We start from the raw sequence: 27,213 nt of genomic DNA, 5'->3' as shown, positions 1-27,213 counted from the left end.
GCACACCCGCACCCAGAACATACTCAGACTGTAGATAAGAAGTGTAAAATAGAAAAACACAAGACAACAAACCTTTTCCATCTATGCACCTAGGATCTGGGGAAGCATCCCCTTATCCATCAGAGTTGCTCCATCACTGCTTCAATTTAAGAAAGAGCTGAAGTCTAACCTCATAAAAGAACACTGCATCACAATACATTAACAGCCCACACGTCAGCTTCCTCTCTTATTACTCATTGGCTTTATGTTTGCCTTTGACCATGAACAGTGCTCTGATGCCTTTTGGCTAGGTTAGCACTACAGAAATATCATATACATACATAACGTGCACATGCTAAAGGTGCACAGCCAACAAAGTACCTAAACGGATAGCGAATAACCCAGTTATAGGGGCCTCAGCACTTTTTCTACAATGACATCCCTAGATCTTCAATTACAGAGCCATCATGACCAGCAACCCGCTCATAAGCTCACCACTGCTGGCTCTTGAAACACCTGCAGCCCAGAAACCATCAGACTGCTGCTAAGGTGTGTAAAAATAAAAGCAGGCCTTTCCCATCAATGCACCCAGGATCTGGAACACCATTGTCGTAGCCATCAGGACTGCCCAACCAGCAGGCAACCAGGTGGTTGAAATTAACTAGGGGGCCTAGGAAAGAGGTGGGCAGAAAGACCCCTACAGCTAGAGAAATGGCGAGGATCCATTTCAAACCCAAAGGAAGAGAGAGAGAGCTCTGCCAAGTATTGTTGGATGTGTTGCCTACAGTGCATACACATGCCAACATCTTAAACGGCTAAGATATCTCTGTCAAAATTACCTTAGTTCTGTATGGGAGAGGGTGCAAGATGCTTGGTATCTTGGAAGAGAAAACGGTTAGCCCAGTTGGGTGACTAAGATCATGATGGAACTCCATGACAATATCAAGTCCTAATGGCCAAGTAATCCATAAATTCCTAGTAGGAAGGGGAAAATGTGTGTAGAGGAAGGGCGATGAGATGTCTTACGCACAGGAGATGGCAACTGTGAGTAAAGCAAGAAAGCATTTTCTACTTTGTACTGGGCATTCCTTGCTTACGCAAGGGGCCAGGCTTTCTTGGTGTGCTGAGGTATAAACGGGCAGTGGGTATTTACCATCGTGTCATCATGGGAAAGCATACTAAGTGCCACACTGTGGGATCTCGGGAATGTTTGCTTTAAGATGACATAGCTGTACTCCGGATTTATATTTCACCCCACAACATTAATTTATAATTTGTCAGAGAAGTTGTGCTATTCTGTAGTTGTAATAATGCAGATACAAGATTTTTCCACATGGTCTAGGGTTGCCCTGGAGTCGAGAGTTGCTGTGAGGAGGTATTCCTCATCTTCTTAAACCAGGCCATTGATAGACAGATGAAGCTGCAGCATGAGGTCTGTTTTCTTGCCCTATTCCCCTTCCCTAAAAATAAGAGAGCCACTTGCAAGTTTGCTGGCCTACCCATTGTGCTGGTAAAGAGGCAAATAGCATGAGGTGGAAGGCTACAGCAGGACAAACCCTGGCAACATGGAGTTCAAATCAGAAGCAATGAAAGGTCTAAATGTGAGAGGCACCACTGCGTATGTAAGCTCAGAGGGGGCTGAGAAGACACAACTTGGCTGAATCCTCTGACATGATTCTCACTGACATTGGAGAGAATGACACCTGACATAGCTTGGAGAGGCAAAATACAGCCTAGGAGTTAGCTGTGCTTCAGAACTACTGGCAAATTTACAACCAAATGACTAGTGAGACTAGTGATACCATGTGTAGAGACCGATTGACAGCCATCTGGGTTCCCAAATGATTGCCAACCCCCTGAGATGATATACTGAGAGGGGAAACGGTGTTTGAAATGGAGGCTGGGGGAGGAGTCTTGCCACTGACTCATATAGCAGCCTCCAAGTAGAGCTCGGAGATTTGAGGAGAGAATTACTTAAACAGCTTTGAAAAAACCATCTATTGAGCCAGAATAAAAGCAATTTTTTTTTGATAACCCTAATCTTGTAATGGATTTAGGCTGGCCAAACTGCCTCGACCTGTATTCAGGCAAAATATCGAAAATGTAATATCAACCTACAGAAATATCGAGTTTGAAATATCGTCATACAGAAATAACGTCTGCAAGAATATCAATGAGCAGAATATTGATTTTCAGGTAAGTAATATAAATGTTAAAAATATAGAAAGTGTTGATATCAATTACAAAGATATCTTTGTTGTTAATATCGATGTTAAAAATATCATTGTTAATAAAATAGATTTTTTATTATTTTTATGTATTTTACTGTATATTTTAATTGTGTTTGTTATAAATTGTTTGTATAAATATTGTTAATGTTGTTTAGTATACTTGTACATTTTTAGTAGTTTTTAAATTGTATTTATTCGTTTTTAATAATTTGTAGTACCTTAGCCGGTTGTGGGGTTTATAGAGGTGCAGGGTGGGAAGTAAATTAAATATTATCATTCAATAATTAGTTAATAGTATTTATATAATTGATTATTTCTGTTCTTTGTATTTTTTTTAAAGTTACATTTTAGGTGTGGTTGTGGGTTTTGTAGGGCTATAGGGTGGAAAGGAAATTAACTATCATTTATTCATAATTATTTAGTATAAATAATTATTTAGTATAATTAATTATTTAATTGATACTTAATTATGAAAATTGTGTAATAAATTAAATAGTTTTTGGGTGTGTGTTTCTGAATTGGTAAAGAGTGTGTAGGTAATTAAGTATAATATTGAATATTTAGGGGCCTATTAGGATGGTGGGCGGACTTACGTCTGCCCACCACCCTTGCGGTGCTAGGGCCAGCCACCAGTGGTGCGGCGGGCCCACACCGGCAATTAGGATGCCACCGCCACAGTGGCGGTGGCATCCCCATCCACATCATTGTGGCTGACGGTTCATACAGCACCACCTATCACAATGCTGTGGCTGCACCCTGCGCATTTGCATGCACAACGTGGCAGGCACCGCACAGTGCCTGCCACGTTGTGTATGCAAACGCAGGGGGGTACCATTGGTACCCCCCATGTGCCCTCCCCCACACCCCCAACATCCTGTGGGCCGGCAACGGGTCCCCTACAGTGAAATCCGTGTGACCAGGCAGAAAAGGGGCGGACGGTCCTTCTGTCCGCCGGGGTCCCCCCTGACATACTAATATTGCGGGGGGAAATGGTATGCGGGCGGAGGAGAATGTCTGGCAGATCGCCATCCGCCATGCCGGGCGGTGGCGATCCGCCCGACATTCTAATAGACCCCATGATGTTGAGTTATATTAATTTATTTGATAATTTATTTGATACATTAATTATGTAAATTGTGTAATTAAGATATTGTTTAAGTTATATATTAGGTGTGAATTGTTGCATTTGTAGGAGTAAAGTGTGGGAAGGTAATTAAATACAATACTTTTATTATCAGTTAAATATTTTTATTAATTGTTTTATTGATAATTATGTAAATTATGTAACTAAAATTGGTAAATTTATATATTAGGTGTGGGTTGTTTATTATGGATAAAGGGTGGTAAAGTAATTAAAGATAATTATTTAATATCATTTAATTATTATTAATATTTTAATTGGCAATTATTTATGTAAAATGTGTACATTTTCTTATAAAAAAACATTTTAGATATGTGTCGTGTAGTATGTAGAGCTATAGGGAGAAAGTATTTTAAGTAATAACACATTTAAAAATAGTTAATTATTCCTTTTTAATTGTTATTTATTATTTCATGTGTTAATTGTGTTATAGTTTGGGATTTTAATAATATTTGTATTGATTTATGATATGTATTAAACATTGTTATACATTTGTATATTGTTTATTTTTTCAAAACAAATATATGTATTCTTTTTATATTTAAATATTTTTAGTATATATATTTGCAAATATTTTATGTTTTTGAAGTGCAGTGGGAGTAGTACATGTTACCCCTTTGCAATCCAACACTTTACCTAGTCTTGCACTGGACGGAGTCAGAATTGTACATTTTACCCCTCTGCAATCCAACACTTTCCCTACTGTTGCACTGACTGGAATGGGAATAGTAAATCTTACCCCTCCGCAATCAAACCATTTCCCTAGTGTTGCACTGACTGAAGTGGAAAGCGGAAACTTTACCCCTCCGCAATCCAACACACTGTTGCGCTGATTGGAGTGGGAATAGTTAGTTTGACCCATCCAAAAATCCAACACTTTCCCTACTGTTGCACTGGTGTAGGAATAGTACATTTTATCCCACGCAATACAATACTTTTCCTACTGGTGAACTCACTGGACAGGGAATAGTAAATTTGACCCTCTGACTGAAGTGGGACTATTACATTTTACCCCTGCGCAATCCAACACTTTCCCTACTGTTGCACTAACTGGAGAGGGAATAGTAAATGATATTCCTGTGTAACCCAACTTTTTCCCTCCTGTTGCACTTCGTGGAGTGTGACTTGTAAAGTTTACCCCTCCTGCGTCCAACACTTTGCCTACTCTTGTATAAATTGTAGTGGAAAAAGTATATGTGTAATAGTATATGTATTAATTGTAAAATGTGATAGTTTACTTGATATTGGTTAAATTTACATTATCACATTTTCTTTGTTAAAATTATAATATTTATATTATTAATGTTTTATTATGTAATATATTTTTAGTAAATTGTAATTTTTCATTTTACTTAATCTTTTATTTGTTTTTAAATGGTTATGTATATTTCTTATAAAATGGTTATGTATACACACATATATTACATTAAAAAATACTAAATTATAATATAAATTAAAATTCATTTAATATTATTTTTAATTCGATATATGTAACTGTATATATAAATATATTCAGGTTCTCCTTTCCACCAAAAGCAGCTGAACTCTCGCCGGTCGGGTGCACTGCAACGTGAGAATGGACTCAGGAAAATATTCTAAAAAAAACACTCCAAAAGGAAGAAGCAAGCACCAACGGGGACTCCCACATATTACTTTAATGTGTCTAAAAAGCAGATGCGTTTTGCTTTTCGCCTTTATCAATGCTGCCTGAACCGCCGTGAGGTAAGGTAAAATACAGAGGGATCCTCGACATGAAGGCCGGTGGGTATATAACTTCAGGGAGTGCCGTCATCAGAACGAGCTCTATGGATACAGTTGTTCTTGGAAATATGGTCCGCGGTACGGGCAAGGGGAACAATAATGAGCCGAGTGAAATGGCTGAGAGTAATTGGCTCCTGGGAAATTCAGGGGCAGCCTATACAAGATTTCATTAATAAGGGTGTTGCAGGGATTCTGCTCAGACACAGAACTGTGCGCAGAGACCCAGGACCTCAGGGAATTAGGGTGTACCAAAAACTCACCTTATCACCTAACATCCCCTACCAGACTAGCATCAGTATCTCATTAGCTCTTCGTCCTATAGCAAAGTAACAATGAATAGACAACCCAGAACATGCAACTTAGGTTACCTCAGGTAAGGTGGGAAACATGAACACTCTTTCGTTATACTCTCATACCAGTCCAGAACAGGGAGCAAAGAGAGACACGTGCAAGTTTAAAATATTTATTTTAATGCCGTGATCTCAGGTGCAGCATTTTAGCTAATACAAGCAGACATATGATAAGAAATAAGTTTGTCAGCATATTTACTATTCCATAAAATACAAAGGGAGAAAGCATGTTATAATGCTAAATGGAAACAGGTTAAATATATACCTATATTTTACCCTCCCTTGCTAATAGGTTATTTTATAACTACAGAAGGTCTCTTAGGCTTGCATAGGCAACCCCATACCTCAAGGATTAGCAGGAGTGAATAACATCAAATTCTGTACAAGCTCTCAGCATACAAATGTTCTCCAAGTGTGTTCAATCATGCCTACACAGTGCATTATTAAAGGCGCCAGTATCTGAGGTGGCCACAGCTGCATATGTGTTATGTCTAGAACGTGCGCTGATCAGTTTGAACAACAGCCACAGTGTTGAAATAACCTTGAAGGCCTCAGCACTTACTGTACAGACTAAGCTTACAAGGCAGTCTAGCAATGTCAAAAAACAAGTTATTCTCATGTGAAGCAAAACGCTCAGCTTAACTCCAAACAATTAATAAAGTGTGTGCCATGGACAAAAGACAGCAGAAAGGTAAAATGGCGATTAAACTTCTAATAAACTCATGCTAACTTAACACTGTATAAATGCAAGGCTCAGCCCCACTACACCCTCCCTTGATCGGAGCACGGACAAATAATGGGGGAAAATCAGGAACGCAGAGTTCAAATTTGCCATAATGGATAAACAGGAGCAAACTCCGAATTATGAAACAATTCCAATTTAGTCATCCATTGTGGGCACATTAAAGCCGATAGGCGGGTTAAAAAAATAATACAAACAAATTTCAGATCCTCAGCATATGACGTCAGTGTATATGCACAGTACATTGCAACAGCCTCCAACAGGAAGTCATTGTTCTCATCTGAAAACATTTCAGCCATCCATCTCAGTAATGGGAATGAACATACATGTTCCTCAATAACCGGAGCCTCTAGTACAATCAGAGGACAACTTGGGTTTTCTTCAATATAACTGCGTGCCAAGAATTTATGCACTGCTGCAAAAATATTCCAATGCCCCAGGACTCCGTGCATCGCTGCAAAGGCCATAATCCCGCCGCCAGACTAAACAATTAATGAGCAACTAAGGGGCTCATCAGTTGATCATAATCTGCGTTGGGAGATACCATACCGCAAAGACACAAATCCAGAGCCCATTCGAAATCGCAGTTCAGGCAATGAAAGACAGGCTGGACGCATGTGAAAAGGAAAATAGAAACGATAATCCATAAACTGCACTCAACATAGACAGTGGCAGCGCTCCATAGTATTCAAGCATTCTATTGCGGAGCAGCAATAGCCGGGGTTGATCATCTTGTAACACAGGACGTGCATCCATTTTGAAATAAACAAATTAGTAGAAGCACTCCGGCTACCAGAGCGCGCATCAAGGGAAATCCACCAAACAGGCTCGAAAAAATCAAATGAAAAAAGGCCGGGAACACACCAAATATAGTTTGGAAAGACGTTACAAGGCCACTACTATCAACTTTAAAAAAGTGTGCCAGCCCTGTGGTTGAGAAAACGTTAAAGATAGTGTGAATTAACTCCCCGAAATGCAGGGGCAGGTCCGTATTTAATAAGGCATGCACTTCAGTGCGTGTGTTTGTCACGTGAAGGACACATGTTTCACGGGCAGATGAAAGGGCGACTTCTTTCTGAGACAAAAGAGCTCTTACTCGACTTATCTTGTTGAACTCTGCTTTCAAGGTCAGAATCGACGGCCAGATGGAAACATCCAGCTTCCTATGTGGAGGAGGAAACATTAAGTTTTTACAACAAACTACACATTGGGAGACCGTAACGATGTAAAGAATTCCAGCTAACACCCACAACAATCTTCTTTATTTACAAGTAAATAACTACCGTTCACTAGTAACATGAATGTGGGTGTGATAGCAGGCGGTGGCGTACCTTTTAAAACGCAGGCTAAATTAGGTGCATTCTGGATACACGAGCCATGCAATTGGATATTCCTACACACTAATGAGCGATCAGGTGTTGTTGTGCAATCCTCACCATTCAAATAAACCTATTTTCCCTCCCTCAGGCACCTATAAGTAAATGGTAGCGACCGAGCTTCATGGAGATAAGCGGTGCCCAGAGGTTCATACCTGCCAATTGCATAGTATTTCATGCATGCTTAGAATTTGAACAAAGGAAAATAATGGTATTAACCCATGGATGAGCCACACAGCAGAATTTGTTTCGGCCACTGAAAACGGCAAAGGTTCTAACTTTTCAATATGTAACATAGAAAAAGTTGCATCTTTCATCGACAGAAATTGCTGCTTGTCAGTCAAATTAAAAGGGGTAAATAATGAGGACGTGTTCATGTAGTCCCAAGGTATCTTCCCTGCTTTTAACGTTTGTAAAGTCCATGCAAACTGCATAATGGAACGCAATGTTATCTAATGTGTAAATGCGGGAAGAAAGCGTGTTAATGCTGTTATCTACAACTGCGAGAGCCTTTTCTAAATTAGCCTGATCTATAGCTCTCAACCGGGATGCAGCCTCAATCTGAGACAGTTTCCAAACTTCGTTGTAAACAGCATACATCCATCTTTTGGATCTGCCGGAAGCAGGGCCCTTGGCAAAGTCATTCAAATCAACATCGTCAGTCAATTTAAACAAATGTAGCTTAACCAACGCTAAAGTGGAGTGTTTGAGCCAATTCTGACACAGCTTGCCTACGGAATAGGACGTTACAGAATGGTCACTCTCAAAACAGGGATCCACCCTAACCTGTGTGTAGCCAGGTGCTAAACCCAGAAAACAATGTTGGCAAGAATCTGCACTCTTGTTCCAGAACAACCAACCCATAGGATCCAAACTGGATATGTTAAAAGTAGAATTCAGCAACAGGGTCTGTAATTCTCTGATAGAAATACTGGTATTATTATCCCAACCGGGGTACTCTTCCAACTCTGGAAAAGAAGGAGCATTTAATTCTTTAGTAGTAGCCAATCCAAAGCAGGTGGTTTGCGAAATAGTCGAATTCAGAAACAACATATGGTTTGGGATGAGACATGTACGATGCAAAGCCTCAGTGCCTTGCACTTGCCAACTTTTAGAACCCCAAACAGATTTAAGATCAATAGTATCTTTCCACAGTTCATAGCCCCCCAATAGCCAATTGGTCAAGAAAGGACTTGGAATATAATAATTTTGTGTGGGTAAGTCTAACTTTGGAAGAAGACTTCTCTGTCATCTTAAAATAAAATGCATTAGGATTTGACTGATTAAAATCAGTAAAATAGGTGAATCTCGTCAAAAGAGAACTGGAGCTGCCTTCAACAGGAGCGGGGCAATGTTCCCATTGCATATAATTAGCCATATTCCTCCTGGTGTTTACCTTATGCAGGTAGTGATTGCCATAGTGCTGGTAACAGAACAAATCACCATAATTAGCTGAATCTAAATAAAAATCCTCACCATCAAAAGCAGCATAATATTTCAAATCTGAAAACAAAGCCTCTACAGCTTGAACAGCCCAATCATCAGAGCGTATATTTTGTTTAATCACATTCCCCATAGAAACTCTTAATACGTCGCGGACATTTATAACCTCTGTGGAACCATGAATTTTAAATTCAACAGCATCCCATACAATCCCATCTAAGACGGGTCAAGCAGTAATGTTTACAAAAGTCAGGTCCCTCTTCATTCTGTGTGATGAGGAATGGGGTGCCAATGTTCGATTAATTAGTCAAATAGATGTTCTCTCTTCAACGTAATGTCCGTTCACAAGACGGAAAAAATACACCACAAATCCAATTCACATAAACAAAAATATTGGGAAAAGCACCAACCAGACGTAAGTCCAAGGGGGAATCAAAAAATGTTTTTTAAACCATGTTGCAAAAACAGATATTTTTGAAGGGGACTTCGATGTGTTAGAGTTAGTGTCAAATGAAAATCGGGACTCAGTTGCCAAACAGGTTTGTAAATCGGGCATTGACAAGTCTGTGGGGTAAGTATACTCAGTGTCATCAAGATGATCATCACGTGGGGTATGCAATAAAGGACTTGAAACAGCAGACATGTCGATGGCAACGTTAGGCCTGTTGTTAGGAGCCGTAGCCAAAACAGAATTTCTCAGTATTGATGGACAAGAGACCGCAGGTGTCATACTAAGAAGAATCGTCCACTCTGGGTAATTTGACATTGTCAACTGAGATGTACCTTTTATCCTTACGACCTGGAATTGGAGGTAAAATGACTGTTCTTGTGCCCTTCACGCAAAGTAAAGGAACTGGAGCTCGATATGAGGGACTTAATTCTTTCTTGTTCTCCATGTTCTCTCGAACCAGTTCTCCAACTCGGCATAGCCAGCCAACTACCAGGATCTGCAACGCAGCATCAGAAGTGGAGGGCAAGTGTTCCTTTGTAAGACCGTCTCTTGTCTCTTGTAGATTCTGTAAAAAATTACAATGTTCATCTATGTCAAAGGGGGCAGCTGCCGCCGCCTCTAGACAAGGTCCGGGACGAACATTTTGATACCAAAGAGCATGTCGTATGGGGTCCGCCCACCCAGAGACCTTCTAGGGAGATTATTAAGTGCACGTTGTACACTATTGAGATGGGATAGCCAGTTCCGGCCTGTACCTATAACTCTAGCTGTCAATGATTGCTTTAAGTCTTGGTTCCATTGTTCCACAACGCTATTACCCTCAGGTCTGTATGGAGATGAAAATTTGACCTGGACCCCCAATGAACTCATGGCATTCTTGTATGCCTTAGAGGTGAACGCTGGACCCTGGTCCGAATGGAAGGTACCACACGCAAAAATTCCCATAAAGACACGCAAATCTCTAATGACAGTTCGTGAATCAGCACTTCGATGTGGCCACACCCAAACAAAGCGCGCGCAAGAATCAACTGCAACTAAGATGTACTTATACGCAGTATCAGAGGAGAAAGGACCGCAGTGATCTAAGTAAACGCAACCTAGTGGTTTATTAGAAATGTACAACTGTGTCTGGGGCGGATGCACAGCAGTTGAAGGCTCTATCTGCTGACAAATGTCACATTGAAGGACATAATCGCGCGTCTGTTTGTACAGTCTCCGCCACCAGAAACGTTGTTGTAACTGAGATACAGTAGCCGAAACGCCCGCATGTGCAAAGGCAACACCCTCATGGGCTGCTGTAATCAGCATTGACCTGCGGTCCGCGTTGGGAATCAATCTGTCACCAATGTCCAGTATTTTCACATAAGGAACTTTATCAGGACTTAAATGATAAGAATACTTTGAAGGAAATCCAGCAGGATATTTACTTCCCCTCTCAGTAGCGGCAATTGCTGCCAAGATGTCATCATCAATCTTACTTTTGGAATGTGTAACTGCTGCAACCAAATATGTCGAAACTGCTGTCTCTTCGTCCTCATCGGCCAGACTACTGCCAACAGCGTGAACTCCCACACGTTGATGACCAAGAGTATGAATTACATACACGAGTGGCAGTTGCTCTTTAAGTTCAGCCACTCGATCCCAGATCATTTTATGTTTTATTGTGCTACCTTTGGATTAACGATAGTCATTCTGAGTCCAAAAGAACAGATTTTCACTGTAAGACTGGACACAGTAGTAAGATGCACTCACAATAAGAGTAGTCACACCAGGATCTGCGTACCCCAATGCAAGCATCAGAGCATGGAGCTCTGCTAATTGGGCGGTACAGTCCCCTATTGTCTGCGTATGTACGGCATCGGACTTGAATTCATTATTCACCATGGTACCAACCCCAATTGCGCAAGCTGAGATGTATGCATGCTTAGACCCATGCGCGACTTGCGCTGAACCATCAGTGTAAATGATACAATGATACATCAATGATGATACCCATTGTATCCACCGTGGGTGCAAAGCCTTAGAATTAGGTACCCTGGCTTTCGTAACTGCCTCCAAGGCAGGATACGGTGGAACAACCAAAATGCGTTTTCCCTGCGACAGTGCACGTTCCTTCAGAATCGCCATTTGCACTGCTGTCAAAACTTTTTTCACAGTGGAAAAACGCAATTCAGCCAAAGTGTACAAGTGTGATTTGTAAGCGATAGGTACTGTATCACCTTTGTTAAAAGTAGGGTATGTGAAACCCACCTCCCCAGGTATGATTCTTATCACCAGGTTGGTGTGGTTATCACGAGTCAGTAAGAATTTAGATTCCAGAAGATCAGCCTGCAAAGATTGCAAAACGGCTGAATGTTCAGGCAGCCAGCACGATTTGGTAACAGTTGGTTGTATCAGGGCAAATAATGGCTTGATACGCTGGGCATATTCGGGAATGTATGTACGCCTGAAATTAAAAAATCCCAGCAATCATTGCAATTGTGTCAGTGTTGTAGGAGCGCGTAGTTGTGCGCATTTCTCCAGGAAGTGAGGAGCCACTCCTAGACCTTCATTGTTGACCTCATAGCCCAGGAACAACATTGTGTACTCTGCAATGTGTGACTTTGCAAAGTTAAATATGTATCCGAAGTCCGCAAAATTTCAAATGATGCGGTCAGCGCGACACAGATGCGGCCAAATTTAGTCGTCTGTGAGATAAATGTCATCCACATACGAACACGCATCTGGGTCGATTCTCTCTAAAAGAGAGACTATATGGGCCGCAAACACACCCGGACTATTCTTATAGCCCATAGCCAAATGTTTAAATTTTCTCTGTGTGCCACCACTGGTGAAAGCGGTCTATTGACTACTTAAATCCGAAAGGTTGTGGGCAAAAAAAATATTGAATATGTCAATCGCACAATGGTCACAGTACAAAGAGGTTTATTCATGGGAGACACACAAGTTTCAATCACTCCTTGATGTTCCAATTGTTGAAGGATTTCTGCCACGGAAGCTTTCGCTTCACGCCGCATGGGATATTGGGGTTGCGGCTGTGGCATAGGCCGTAAGGGAATCTCATGTTGGGGCGGAAATGTATCCCAACCGCAGTGAGTATGGTACAAAGCAGGCGCAATGACCTTAGCCCACTCTTCTGCAAAATTCAGCGCATGCTCCTTAGACACTGTGTGCGCGAAACTAGGGAGGATCACATCCTCCCCTCTCGGAGCTGCGAGAACAAAAGGTGGGGGCCAGTCAGCCTCCGTTAACAAAATGTCATAGGTAGTAGTAAGATTTTCCCAAAATACCCCTTTTATGGTATGTTGTATGTCACCTTCAATTAAAAGGACAATTTCAAAAAGCGTATCAGGGGGAGCTACTCTAGTATCAGCTGTCTCAACAACAACGAATTGGTCAGTCGCTGTCACCTTCAGTAGTGGACGCAGGGTCTCGCGGACAATTGTAATCTCTGCCCGCGCTGTCCAACAACGTCCGCACCCTTGTCTGATTCCAAAGCTGCATTCTCACTATATGTGGCATATCTTGCTGTTAAAGCTGTGACTTTTTTTTCTGAAACTAGGTCGTTTCTGCGAAGAGTCATTCTGCTTGCCTTTTCTGTCTTTCGGGTGAGGCTGGTCGTGACTCTGATGGCCCCCCGACCTCTGCCGCTGCCTCCACCACCGGACTATGAGGCCGATGTGTCCTGTAAAGAACGAGGAGAACGTTGACCAGGAACCTGAAAACGATCAGGTGACTTAATCGTAGAGCGGTCGCGCGAGTCATAAGTGCGCTCAGTAGACGCAGGCACTGGTGATGCAGGACGGAACTCCTGTTTCTGTTGTTGATTTCCCTGTTTCTTATTTTTGTTCCAATTTTGCTTTGGAGCTTTGGGTTGATCGTCTATCTCAGACTTCGACCTTCGACCCCTGAGTTTGTTTCTTCTCTTTGGTAGAAAAGGGCTTGACACCTAAACTATTACGGCCAATGGTCTTATAAGCCGCTGTAATAATTCTCGGCAACCGACTGGGTTTTTCGGCATCGGGGACAACGCGCAAGGCATTAGACACTTAGAAGTTTACCGCATCTCCCTTTATATTAGAAAGGACGAGATCGGAAACTACGTCATATGTGCCAACGAGTCTCACTCCCAATTTAACCTCAGCCTCAGGTCCGTGTTCATCCTGAACACGCTTAATGACCGTCGTAAGCACAGCCATTGACGGAGTGCCGAAGCACCTCGTGTACACTGCCGCAAAGATTTTACCCCATGACTCGCAGTCACCGGCCTCCGGTACCAAGTCCTTGAGCAAACTACTCGTAAGAATCCTGTGTTATTCCACAGTACTCGAATTAGGATAAACTGCCTCCAGCTGGTCAAATTTCTCAGCAAGCCAAAAAGGCATATCATCCTTTTCCTGGGAACGCTTGCCTAGAACCGCATTAACCATCATGGGACTAAGATTCATCCCGCTCGGTCCAGCTGGAAGCGCCACAATACCAAGGGCCCGCCATGGAAATTGCGAGTAATATATTGAACTAGGGCCCTGATAACCCCTATTGCAGAGGTATACAGGGGCCTCAAGTCAGCAACGGGGACTGCCCCCGCACGAGGATGCGGGGTAAATCCAGCCAAAACAGGCCAAGAAGCGCCTGGAATGGACAAAGGACCTAATCTAATCGCCGGTAAACTGTGGGGAAGGGCACCATTAAACTAAACACGGTGCTGCCATGCAGAAATCGGAATTTCCTGTGTCCTATAAGGAACATATTCCAAGGGCACGGCTGTGTGAGTATAAGTTTGAAACACCTGAGTAGCCACATTCATAGCAGGAAAAGTCACCCACGAGTAGAAAATCTCAAACGAGTAAGCTATCTCAGCACTCACCACCAAAATAACTGCCATGCCCTCCAAGGGTACTTGAAAAGCCTGCAAATGATTGCAGACTGCAATGCGACTATGTTGTGGTATATCAATGTCACCCATTAAGACACAGAAAAGTAGAGGTACAACGTATAACAATTTAGCACAACTGGGTAGTAAATAAAAAGTAAACCGTTTTTAAAAGATTCAAGCTTGAAAAGACCTATGTAACGATAGGTAGGTTTATCCATCACCACTGTTAACCGGAAACAATAGCGAAGGTGTTGAGGACTGATACAAGCACTACTCAAGCGTCATGTAGTAAGACCACCACTGGTTGGGCGCCATGTTGCAGGGATTCTGCTCAGACAGAGAACTGTACACAGAGACTCAGGACCTCAGTGAATTAGTGTGTACCAAAAACTCACCTTAGTACCTAACATCCCCTATCAAACTAGCATCAGTGTCTCATTAGCTCTTCGTTCTAAAGCAAAGCAACCAATGATTAGACAACCCAGAACATGCGACCTAGGTTACCTCAGGTAAGGTGGGAAATATGAACACTCTTTCGTTATACTCTCATACCAGTCCAGAACAGGGAGTAAAGGGAGACAAGTGCAAGTTTAAAATATTTATTTTAACGCCGTGATCTCAAGTGCAGCATTTTAGCTAATACAAGCAGACATATGATAATAAATAAGATTGTCAGCATAGTTACTAATCCATAAAATACAAAGGGAGAAAGCATAATTTGATGCTTAATGAAAACAGATTAAATATATACCTATATTTCACCCTCCCTTGCTAATAGATTATTTTATAACTACAGAAGGTCTCTTAGGCTTGCATAGGCGACCCCATACCTCAAGGATTAGCGGGAGTGAATCACATCAAATTCTGCACAAGCTCTCAGCATACAAATGTTCTCCAAGTGTGTTCAATCATGCCTACATAGTGCATTATTAAAGGCGCCAGTATCTGAGGTGGCCACAGCTGCATATGTGCTATGTCTAGAACGTGCGCTGATCAGTTTGAACAACAGCCACAGTGTTGAAATAAACTTGAAGGCCTCGGCACTCACTGTACAGACTAAGCTTACAAGGCACGTCTAGCAATGTTGAAAAACAAGTTATTCTCATGTGAAGCAAAACACTCAGCTTAACTCCAAACAATTAATAAAGTGTGTGCCGTGTGCAAAAGACAGCAGAAAGGTAAAATGGTGTTTAAACTTCTAATAAACTCATGCACACTTAACACTGTATAAATGCAAGGCTCAGCCCCACTGCAAGGGAGGACTAAGTGCCAAGTCTGCGTGTTGGAAGTTCAAGGGAGTGTGACGTTTCTTTGATGTTATCAATTCATTATGGATTATAAATACAGGACATTAATACCATCAGGATCATTATAAGAAATGCCAGTACTGCTATTTAGCTGAAACAAACAAATCACATGGCAACATGGCGGCAAAATAAACTGGTATTCACTGCAACAACAACACAGTCCTCTCTTCATTGCCCTTGACAATCCTCCAGTGGGAATGCCTTTTTGAATAGTTTAAAACATGGTGGAAAGTCATTCATTTAATTTGTGATCAGCATTGATAAAGGTAAAAACAGAAACGCTTCTGCTGTTTTGACACATTAAACTAATTTGTGGGAGTCCCCGTGATTGCTTGCTTCTTCCTTTGGGAGTGTTTATGTGGAATATATTAATATATATGTATGTTTGACTTCTCGAATATAGTTATGTGTCATATTTTATTATAAAAAACATAACATCAATTTCATTTTTATTATTTTAGTGTTATTTAATATATGTAATGTTTACTATTTAAATTTATGTATATTTAAAAAAACAATATTTTAGACCATATTAGTGACAACAAATAATTTTTTTCGAAATTTTTGTAATTGTCATAAATATAGTAGGACGATATTTTTTACATCGATATTTATGTCACAATATTTTTGTTTGGCGATATTTTGAGGGTGGATATTTTGTCAGTGAACTGCCTTCGACTCCCCCGCCCACACCAGAAACTGCCTTTAAAGAGCCTGAGGGTCTGGTTGGATGACTCCCTTAACGGTGTCTCACAATTAACAAAGCTTGAGGCAACATGCTTCGGCATTCTCCGGACGCTTGGAAAAAATCTTCATCTACTACACCCTCTCTCTAAGAGACTTGTAATCCAGGTCCTTATACTCTCTTGTCTGGATTACAGAAACTACCTTTATCTTGGTGCTTCCAAAAGACCTTTCACAAATTGAAGACGGTGCAGAATTCAGCTAACTGAATTTTGCACAATGTCCCTTGACACCACTCTGCTCGCCAAAGCCTCAAAGATCTTGATTGGCTCCCTGTGGCAGAGCGGATCAAATTTAAATCCCACTACATTGTCCACGGGGCTCTCCTGGTAAGAGGACCACTGATCTCTGATCTCTCCGTTTCCCGGATGCACAGTGCACTCCTCTAATGCCTATCTGGCCAAGAGCCCTCTCATCAAAGGATCTAGATGGGGAGGTTGTTCCTTTCACTACCAATGTAGCCAAATTGTGGAACACCCTCCCCACCTCCTTGAGGTTGAAATCGAATAGACTCTTGTTCCGTAAGTCACTCAAAACGTGGTTATTCTAGAATAGCCCCCTCTGCTTCCTTGTAGCATTGCCTCACACTAGCAGTGCTGGGATGCCTAACGGTAGCTATGTGTTATATAAGTGTTAATAGAATAGAATATGAATGAGATAACAGCAATCTAACTTTGAGGTTCGTTTCGACATGAGAGATGACGGTTAAACCGAGTTCTTAATTGAATCCCGTCTATAAAAGAACAACTCATTCTGTCAATAAACAGTCGGCTGCTCAAGAGATAAGTCTCATTCCTTGTTTTTAAAGGGGAGGAGCTACTTCAGGGAAATTAAATTAGTGTTGAATCTGGTTGAGCTCTTCACATGGCACAGGGAAGCACAGGAGTTTTTCTGTCAGCAGAGTGTGTGGAGGGGAATTCAGAGCATCATTTCTGCAGCTGAGAGAATATGTGAAAAAATTACTCCTTCTGTCAGGAAACACAGCCAGATTCTGAAGAGTTAAGTGAAATTCCCTTTCTTGAAGTGTAAAGGCGGCTGTGTGTTTTTGAATGGCTGTTCTACTTCTCACAGGGTGCAGGATAAGCGTATGAAAAGGTATTTCAACACAATTGAACTCCAATCCTTGTTAATGTATTCCTCAGTGTTGCTACAATCGATAGCTTTCAGATACAGAATTTGTTTCTTGGAGTCACCATGTATTTTTCAGTAGTCATGTTTGGGGTGAGTCTCTCCTTGCTGATGTTCACAATGGGCGACACAAGCCTGCTGTGACATCTCAGTGGGGAGTCACTGTTCCTCTGATTCCCAAGGCTGTTCTGTATCTGGTATTACACTATCACAGTACTTTGCAAGCTTGATCCTGTGCTGTGTGCCTGCACCAGAATGCCATATACAGCACAAATCTCTCTGCTTTGCTGTTGCCTTCTCCCACCCTGCAGCTCCCCCTGTGAATACATAATTTAAAAAATTAGAATTAGTTGTACATGCATCTAAAAGTGGTGATAGCTGGCACAGTTGTGGGATAGAGAAACATTAGGTGAGTCCAAACATTGGTAAAGTCAAGGGGTGCTACTGAACAGGGCTCTGGAGCACTGGTAGATCCACAGATGGGCTTAAGCACTGTGATAACTTTTGTTACAGACTTGAAGTACATCAGCTGAGCTGTTTCTGTATGCAAAGTGTGTAGGATGGAGTTCCACTGGTGGAGTGGAGCATGGGTGTTTGTGCTGCGGTAAGAGTGGGGTACTCTATTGGAGGTGTGTGTATATGGGAGTCTAAGCACTCTAGTAGCAGCGTTCACAACACTATTTAACTTCAACCTATAACAAAGTTTTCTTTATTTTACTGTGTTACCTTTAGCATCCAATGAATGGTGGAGGAGTGAGGAGGGCTTAAATGGCTTTACAGGGTCAATTGCAAGATTTCCATGGTATGTTACACATGCACCTACCCAGAAGACAGCTTTTTAATTGCTTTTTTAGGTTTGACATTAGCCAATGTCCAATATACTTATTTAGAGGGGCTTTCAGTCAGCTTTCTTCATCCATTGGTCTGTTGGTGTGTCATTCATATTTTGCCTCCACCCACTGTAGCATACACCATGGGGAAAGGGGGTCAGCCCACTTCAGGCACTGGATAATTTCACTTTGAGCACAAGGAGCACATCCGCACCCAAGCTAGTTCCCTTCTGGGCCAATGTTTTTGTTTTTAACTCATTACTTTGTTGTTGCCTTTTTGTTTACAGTCCGATGTGAAAGCAAGACGCTTTATACCAGATGTGAATACAGACCATTTCCATGCTTTATCAGTTCCTGTCTCCTGCCAATGATGTTGTAAATTCCTTTTGGGAAAGTCCTTTGTTGATCTGACTTTCTCAGATAAACAATGGACACTTCAAAAGGAATTGTACAGCATAACAGAGTGCATTCATGTGAAACTGATCTGTATTAAGTTATCTAAAGCTACAATATTATACATCTGAATTCATAAGCGGACAATTCTCCGGAAAATGTTTATTTAAATTGAAAACATGTTTGCTCAAAGTCACTAGTGGTTGTTTCATAAACTTGCCTATTATTAAAACCTTTATTGTGTTTAGTATGCAGCACTTGTGACACTTGTAACGCTTTTTTTTATTCCTTCTTTCTCTCAACTTGTTTTCTTTCATTGTTTAGTTCTTTCATTCTTTCTCTCCTTCATCCTTTTATTCCTTCTTTTTTCCTTTGCATTTCATTCCTCCTCTTTCATTCTTCCATTTTCATTTCATTCTTCTGTTCCCCCTTCACTTGCTTTCCTTTTTTCATTCCTTCTTTCTTGCTTTGCTTTTTTCTTTCTTACCTTGCTTTCCTTTTTTCTATCATTCTTCTTCCCCTCTTTCTTTTGTTCATTCCTTCTTCCTTGCTTTCATTCAATTTCTCCTTCTTTCTTGCTTTCCTTTTTCTGTCTTGCTTTCATTCCTTCTTTCTGCTTCTATTCCCTTTTTCCTTCTTTCTTACTTTCTACCTTTCGTTCCTTCTTTTTTGCCTTCCTCCTTTCTTTCTTGCCTAAAGTATTTCTTCTCTTCCTTCTTGCTTTCCTTTTTTATTTCTTCCCTTCTGTCTTTCTTTACTTTTTTCTTCTATTCTTCTTCCCTTCTTTCTTTCGTTCATTCCTTCTTCTTTGTTTTCTTTCTATTTTTCCTTCTTTCTTGCTTTCATTTTTTCTTTCTTGCTTTCATTTCTTCTTTCTTGCTTCTAATCCCTTTTTTCTTCTTTCTTGCTTTCTAACTTTCATTCCGTCTTTCTTGCCTTCCTTCTTTCACTCCTTCTTTCTTTCTTGCCTAAAGTCTTTCTTTTCTTCTTTCTTCCTTTCTTTTCCTTCTCTCAGTTTTCTTTATTTCTCTGTCTTTCCTTCTTTTTTGCTTTCAGTCCATCTGTCATATTTTGCTTTCTTTCTCCCCTTCTTTGTTTTTCTTGACTTCTTTTTTCTTCCTTTTTTCTTTTCTTCATTTTTACTTTCCATCCTTTTCTTTTATTTCTTTCCTGCCATCTTTTTCTTCTTGTCTTTCTTCTCTAACGGTTGTTTTTTTACGGTCTTTGTTAGACAAGACTTTTTGATTTTAACATAACCTTATGTATGACACTGTTTCTTATAGGGATTTTCAGCCAAACTTCATCCATTTATCCGCGGTTGTGTCATTCACATTTTCCTCCAACCCACTTGAACATGCATCAAGGAGCAACGTTTCACCCCACTCCAGCCATTGGCTGACTTTACTATGAGTTAAGGTATGCTGCTCTTTCACAAGGAAAACCTCCACACACACACACACACAGTAATTCCCTTCAGTGCCGGGGATTTCTATGGTAATGCATGCTTTTTTTTTTAAAGTAAAAGACACATTGTCTTTAGTCAATGTTTTTTTTTTTAGATTGGTAAACATCCAGCAGCTTCCCAAACAATAACGTTTTACAGAAGCCATGGCAAAACAAAACAAGAATGGCCAAAATGCTGGCCGACGGCGCCAGACCCAATTTTTAGGGTAGCAGTTTAGAAATGTTCGCACAGAAAGTAGATGTACCATGTGGGGAATTAGCGAGGCGTGTACAATAGGTTCACAAGGTCAGAAATTATGTTCAGAATCAGCATATGCAGGAAGGACTTCATTCTTAACTCTTTACTTCCTACCTACGTTACCCACCTTTCCAACATATTTGTATAGGTTGGCCCATAATTGACATTTTCTGTCTTTTTAATGTATACGTCATTATCATCATGCTGTTGTCATTCAATATTTGCTCGCAGCGTTCAAACACGCAACTTTTAACCAACAGCGGTCATGCTCTATAGCTCCTTGCTCCTACACAAGAAGTTACTTGTGAGCATGTTTTCCTCTTTAAAGCTTAACCTTACCGTACAGCATTCCTTTAAAGCCAGACCTATTGGTAATATTGTGAGATTGTCTGCCTGTGGTTGAAGCTTTCATTGCTGCTCAGGGTTTCTCCACTTCACAATAACAGGAATGGACTATGCCCTGGGCAGGATAGCGAGCCAATTGGAGATACCGAGAGACACCCCTGAAGTCACAAAGTCCAGGTTCAGTGATGTTTACTTTTAACACTCACCTGCCATGCTAGTACTGTGGAGTTCAGTCAGATCAGTTCTACTAATGTATGATGGTAGGATTCTGTTGCCAAAATTGTACATTAAAGTCTATTTTTGCACATTTTAAATGACTCAATTCACACATTGGTTTCTTTTATTTAAGCACCACCTTCCCGGCAGGGATTTAATTAAGGGTTTTTGATGAAAACCACAAATGTGACTGAACTCCCAAATCACAAGCCCCAGTGACAACATCGACAAGAGCGATGTCCCCATAAGAGTGGTGACTCCTCTGCGTAACAACTGAGACAGCTGTGTGTTGTAATGCTTACATATGTTAGAATCTATTCACACTAAAGTTCAAGAAGTTCTGTGTTCCTGTCTCCATAGTGATGCCTCTTTCGGGCAGTATGAGGCTGGAGATTGAAGGAGCAGCAAGCATCCATTGGTGGTGTATTCAAGAATAAACTACTTAATTATCTTATCCAGTGTATGTCCTATTTAACACTGGTGACGAGGGTGGGATTGAGAGAAGCCATATAAATTGTGGAAGGTATAGAAAATACATCAGGATGGGCAAAAGAAATAAAGGAGCATAAGACTTCTACGGACTGTTCTTCCACTCCAAGCAATATTCATGAGGTTTCTAATAGTGTCCAATCAACTGCAGTTGTAGACCATGTTTGTAAAGTTCTCCAAAATTCAAAGACAAAAGTTCAATTTCATCGTAGCAAGATAAAATGTTATCGTTGTGGGAGTGCTAATCACTCCTCAAGCTTTCCTAATTGTTATGCTAGATCAGCAACCTGTCTAAAGTGTGGCATGAAAGGCCTTTACGCTAGAGTTTGCAAATCTGCTGAGACGGTTAATTATATGGACAATGTTGAAACTGTATCTACCAATCCAAGGATAGTTTTATCTAGTGTAAGAAGTGATGGAGTAATTGATGCTGATCCTATCACTATACCTGAATGCAATGTTAAGATTGGGGGTGAAATTTCTGTGTTATTAGCAGATTCTGGTTCTCCCTTCACAATGATTGGTAATGAGATTTGGAACAAAACCTTTCCGAATGTGCAGTTACTTTCACCTGATATTAACCCTGTCAGCTATGGGGGTTCTCACATTGATGTCTCTGGTTATACTGTCATGAGAATACACTTCAAGGGAAGAGAAACCGTTAGTAAAATATATTTTGCACATAGAGGAGACAATCTTCTTGGATGGAGACATCAAAGAGATTTGGGTATCATCCTCAATCCCAATGCCCTCAAACCCTCTGATCAAGTTATGTTAATTGATCAAATTTCTTCTTCAAACAAATTCTTTGATGAGTTTCCAAAAGTGTTTTCGGACAAACTTGGATTGCTAAAAGATTTTGAGCATCGCATCATTCTATACCATGTGTATACAAGGTTAGGAAAGTTCCAAATATGATGTTAGCTCCACTCAAAGCTGAACTTGACAGATTAATGGGACTAAATGTAATTGAGGAGATAGAATCATCAGAGTGGTTGGCCTCAGTGGTTTTGGCCCCTAAGGATGGTGGGAAGAGTATTTGCATGTGTGTGGATCTCAGAGGGTTAAATAAATGGATATAGGTAGATCGCCAACCCCTCCCAAACATTACAGAGTCTATCACTATGCTTAATGGAGCCAGAGCCTTTTCGGTACTTGATTTGTCGTCGGCGTACCATCAGGTGCCTCTTCATCAAGACTTGAAGCATCTTTCGTTACGCCGCTTGGGGCATTTCGCTTTGTCAGAATGCCTTTCGGCCTAATTTCGGCTGCAGCATGTTTTCAACGGATTATGAAGATGGTAATAGGTGAGATGACGAAGGTTATTTTTTTTCAGGACGATATTCTGATTTATGGCAAGGATGATTGTGAACATGACGCTGTTTTGAGGTTAGTTCTTGGAAAGCTGGCTAACAAAGGTCTCACGGTGAACAGAGCTAAATGTAAAATTGGAGTGTCTTTGGTGACCTATTTGGGTCATGTAATTTCAGCCGAGGGGATCCAACCAAAATTTGAATTAGCCAAAAGCATCATTGACGCTCCCACTCCTTGTGACAAAGATCAAGTTAGATCTTTTCTTGGGCTAGCAGAATTTTACCGTAAATTTATCAAGAGTTTTGCATCTGTTGTGGAGCCAATGAGGAATTTATTGAAAAAGGGTTCCCACTTTGAGTGGAATAATGAGTGCATGAATGCTTTTATGGTTGTTAAAAAAACAATCAGTCAATTACCTAGTCTTGGACATTTTGACACAAAGAAGAAGACTTTCTTAACTACAGATGCCAGTTTGTCTGGTTTTGGTGCTATCCTCACTCAGAGTGATGCTGGTGAAGAGAGGGTGGTGGCATTTGCTTCTCGAGCGTTAAAAAAGGCTGAACAACAATATTCATGCATAGAGAGAGAAGCTCTTGCAATTGTTTGGGCTGTCAAACATTTTAAGTTTTATCTTTGGCGTATTACCATCATTGTAAAATCAGATCATCGACCTTTAGTGCAAGTATTTTCTTGTATGGAGAGTGAAAGATTGACTCCAAGACTGAAACGCTGGAGCGAAGGTTTTGAGGAATTTAATTTCCAAGTACAATACCTACCTGGTTCCTCTAATAAAGCTGCCGACTGTCTCTCCAGGTTACCCTTGCATAATCAAGAAGATCATATGGATGTAGAATCCATCAATGTTTCTTGGGTCAGAGAATCTGCCATTCCTCATGAAGAATGGGTAGAAGCCAAATCTCATGATCCTGTCTTTCCTCTTGTAAAAAAATTGGTTATAAAGGGTTGGCCTGCACACAACAAAGGGATTTATTCTGATCTTATGCCTTTCTGGTCTGTGAAAGATGAATTGACACTAATGAATGATGATTTGATGCGGGGAGATAGGTTAGTTCCTCCTTTGAATTTGAGATCCAAACTGATCAATCTTGCTCACGAAGGACACCTTGGTAGGAGTCTCACTAAATCACGTTTACGTGAGAGATATTGGTGGCCCAACATGGACCATCAAGTGGAGAATGTAGTGAAAGACTGTTATGAATGTTCATCTAATGACAAATCTAAAGTTGTCAACAATGCATGCGCCTTTGACACCGGTTGAGGTTCCCAGTCAACCCTGGACAAAGTTAGGTTTAGATATAATGGGTCCCTTTGATCTTTTGTTACCTTCAGAGAGGTTTGTGATTCTTTTAGTAGATTACACCTCCAAATGGGTTTCCACGAAGTGTGTAAGTACTGTTAGCACCAAGGTTGTTTTGGAATTTCTAAAAGATGAATTTGCATGTGAGGGTATTCCTAAATGCCTTATAACGGATAATGGTGTCCAATTTGTTTCCATTGAAATGAAAGAGTTTCTAGATAATCATGGGATTTTACATCTCAAAACAGCAATTTATTCTCCGCAAGTGAACGGTCTGGCTGAACGCATGAACCGTGTTGTTAAGGGCTGTGTTCAGAGATCCTTAGATACTAAGATTCGCCTTAAAGATGTTTTACGCGATACTTGGTGGGCTCATCGCACCACAGTTAATCACATTTTGAAAAACTCTCCTTTTTAAGTTGAACTCTGGATATCTACCTGCTCAAAATGTCATTACTTTGGAGAGAATGGAGGTGGATTCTAGAATTCACCTATATCAAAATAAATACAAGGGACGTTATGATTCAAAGAATTGTGTAAGAAAGAAGGTGTGGAGCATTGGTGAATGGGTCTTGGTCGAAAAACCCAGGTTCCATAAAAAAGGTATTTATGGGTCCTTTCATAATTACTTCCAATTACAAGAATGTTGTTACAATGCAGAATGATTGTAAGTGGAACATGTCAAGACTTGTAAAATTCAGTGATGCCAAACCACCTCTTCCTCTTGTTCTGATTGCACTTCATCTACTCCTCTGACATCAAATCCAGGAGTAGTTCATACAAGAAGGTTTCCTCAGAGATCACATCGTGCCCCTGCACGTTTCAAAGATTTTGTGTGAATGTATAATTTATTGTTCATTTCTTCTTCTTTAATTGTGTTTCTTCTCCTTTATTATGTCATGTATTCCTTTTATGTTAGTATAGGGGATGTGTTGTAATTAAGTATCGATGAAATTTGCGAATTAGAGGTATGCAAATTCGTGTGAATACGTACTCGCGGTCAGCAAAATTCACGAATCTGTGCGAATTTGCGGATTTTTTTGTTTTTGCGCGTTTGCAGGGCTTTTTTTCAGTGCAGCTACCGCAAAGTTACCCATGTGGTCGTACATGGGCGCGGCCATCTTGTTTTCAGTCTTCGCATTGCGTATTTCCATTTCCGGGCACTAGTTGCATGCTCGCGTTGGGCATTTCCTATGTGCGGGCGCAATTACGTGATCGCGTCCGTTTTTGCGTGCACGCGGGAAAATATCGATCAAACTTACCCACGTGGTCGCAATGGGCGCGGCCATCTTGTTTTTTATTCATTGCTATGGTTGTAGACGTGCTTTTTCTATCCTGCTTTAATCTTTGCAATCCTTTGTTTGTTTTAACTTTTTTTTAAATCTTTTTTACTCATTATCTATCCCTCTATTTTTCTACATTTATATTTTGTGTTTTTTTCAACTTTTTGTTACTTTAATAACTACTTTTTTTGTTTAGCTCTCTCTTTTCTTTTCTTTTTTTCCCTATTCTTTTCTTCTTTCACCCAGGACCATGGCAAAGGGAGCCGGCAAGTCTAAGGGGAAGGGTCCCGCACCCCGTAGTCGGCTCCCTTGCGAGTGCTTAAGGGGGGAGGAAGTAACTGTCCGGGAGATCTTTAGCACGGTGGAGGTGGCCGCACTGGTTTTCTTTGTCCAACTCCACCTCCCCAAGACCGTTGCGGCAGGCGGCAGTCCCGGTACTGGGTACGGGCTCCGGGAGCGTCGCCAGCTTTGGGGGAAGGTGTGCCCGGCCATGTATCGGGAGTCTGGGATCCGGCGCACCTACAACCAGGCGACGCACCGGTAGTCCAACATCCTGGACCGGGAACACGACCTGCTCGACCTGCTTGGCGTGGAGATCCCTGGGCTTGGTGAGTAGTAGTAGCTATTTAATCACTACTTTGTTTTCTCCTGCTCTGTGTTATTATGATATTGCAAATATTGTTTTTTTCCGAAGAGCAAGAATGCTGCCGATTACATTGCAGGTAAATTATGTTTCAAAAGCTTCTGTGATTGCAGGTGCTTGCCTGCTCACTGGCGGTGCTACTATGCTTACTTGTTTTCAATTTTGTGCTCATTTGGCCTGGGTTATTTTGCATGAGTGTACTTTACAGAAGTGCGTAATGCTAGACAGTAGAGATTACATTGCAGGTAAATTATGTTTCAAAAGCTTCTGTGATTGCAGGTGCTCGCCTGCTCACTGGCGGTGCTACTATGCTTACTTGTTTTCAATTGTGTGCTCATTTGGCCTGAGTGATTATGTATGAATGTACTTTACAGAACTGCGCAATGCTAGACACTAGAGACTCAAGTCCAGTTCTTCCTTTGTACTCCTGCTACTAAGAAGAGATAGTGGTGGTGGATGGATAGTTTGAGTATATTATAACTGGTTATTTAGTAGGAAACTTTTTAGTGGTCTGCAATCATGACGGACTGTGTCTGTCACTTTGCGTGCTGTGGAGTGCGGCCTGCCAGTCCTGGTAGAACCTTTTTGTAGTTGGTTTAGTGAGTTACATAACTTTCCAAGTAGACGGTCCGCGAATTCAGCAATACTAATATCCTAGTAGACCACATCAGACAGGTCAATAAATTTAGTGCAATTGTTGTCTATTTCCCCGAAATAATTTGTTATTGTTTTTTTGAAATGTTTGATTTGGTTGACAACAATCTTCCATGTTTGTGTCTTTCTTTCATGTTGTACATCAGCTCCCCCCAGGGGCAAGAGGACAGAGGAAGAGGTAGTAGCGCCAGCGGAGCAGGAACAACAGGAAGGCCAGGATAGGTCCGCCGAGGGCTCCTATGCTGGCCCCAGTAAGTTTTCCTGTTAATATTATTAATTATACTTCCCTATCTTTTACAGCACCTATTTATTCCAAAAGTTCCTCATCGTCTTTGATCTTCTTGTAGACTGTTTCTAAATTCTTATCCTGCCTCTACTATGACTCTTTGTGCTACTACTAGATTATTATTAGTTTGTCTGTGTAGCTAGCTAAGCTTGCACAGTTGGCAAAAGGTGTAATGTTAAACAAAACTCCTATTCAGCAATAGCTCTAGGCA

General features: G+C 41.0%; 1 protein-coding gene across 3 annotated transcripts in view; it reads left to right on the top strand.

The window, feature by feature from the left end:
• LOC144804257 (acyl-coenzyme A amino acid N-acyltransferase 1-like) overlaps positions 1 to 27,213 on the top strand; it is a 798,906-nt gene that overhangs the window by 601,442 nt on the left and 170,251 nt on the right. Inside the window, exon 2 of one of the 3 annotated variants that reach the window (XM_078671905.1) lies at positions 20,036 to 20,168. The exons of the other annotated variants lie outside the window; for them this stretch is intronic. The gene's annotated coding sequence lies outside the window, so the exon portion shown is untranslated. The remainder of the gene's footprint in view (positions 1 to 20,035; positions 20,169 to 27,213) is intronic. 3 annotated transcript variants of the gene reach the window in all.

This window comes from Lissotriton helveticus, chromosome 1_2 (genome assembly GCF_964261635.1).
Source record: "Lissotriton helveticus chromosome 1_2, aLisHel1.1, whole genome shotgun sequence".
Lineage (NCBI taxonomy): Eukaryota > Metazoa > Chordata > Amphibia > Caudata > Salamandridae > Lissotriton > Lissotriton helveticus.
The sequence above is the reverse complement of the archived record's forward strand: the minus strand, read 5'-3'. Positions and strand labels throughout refer to the sequence as shown.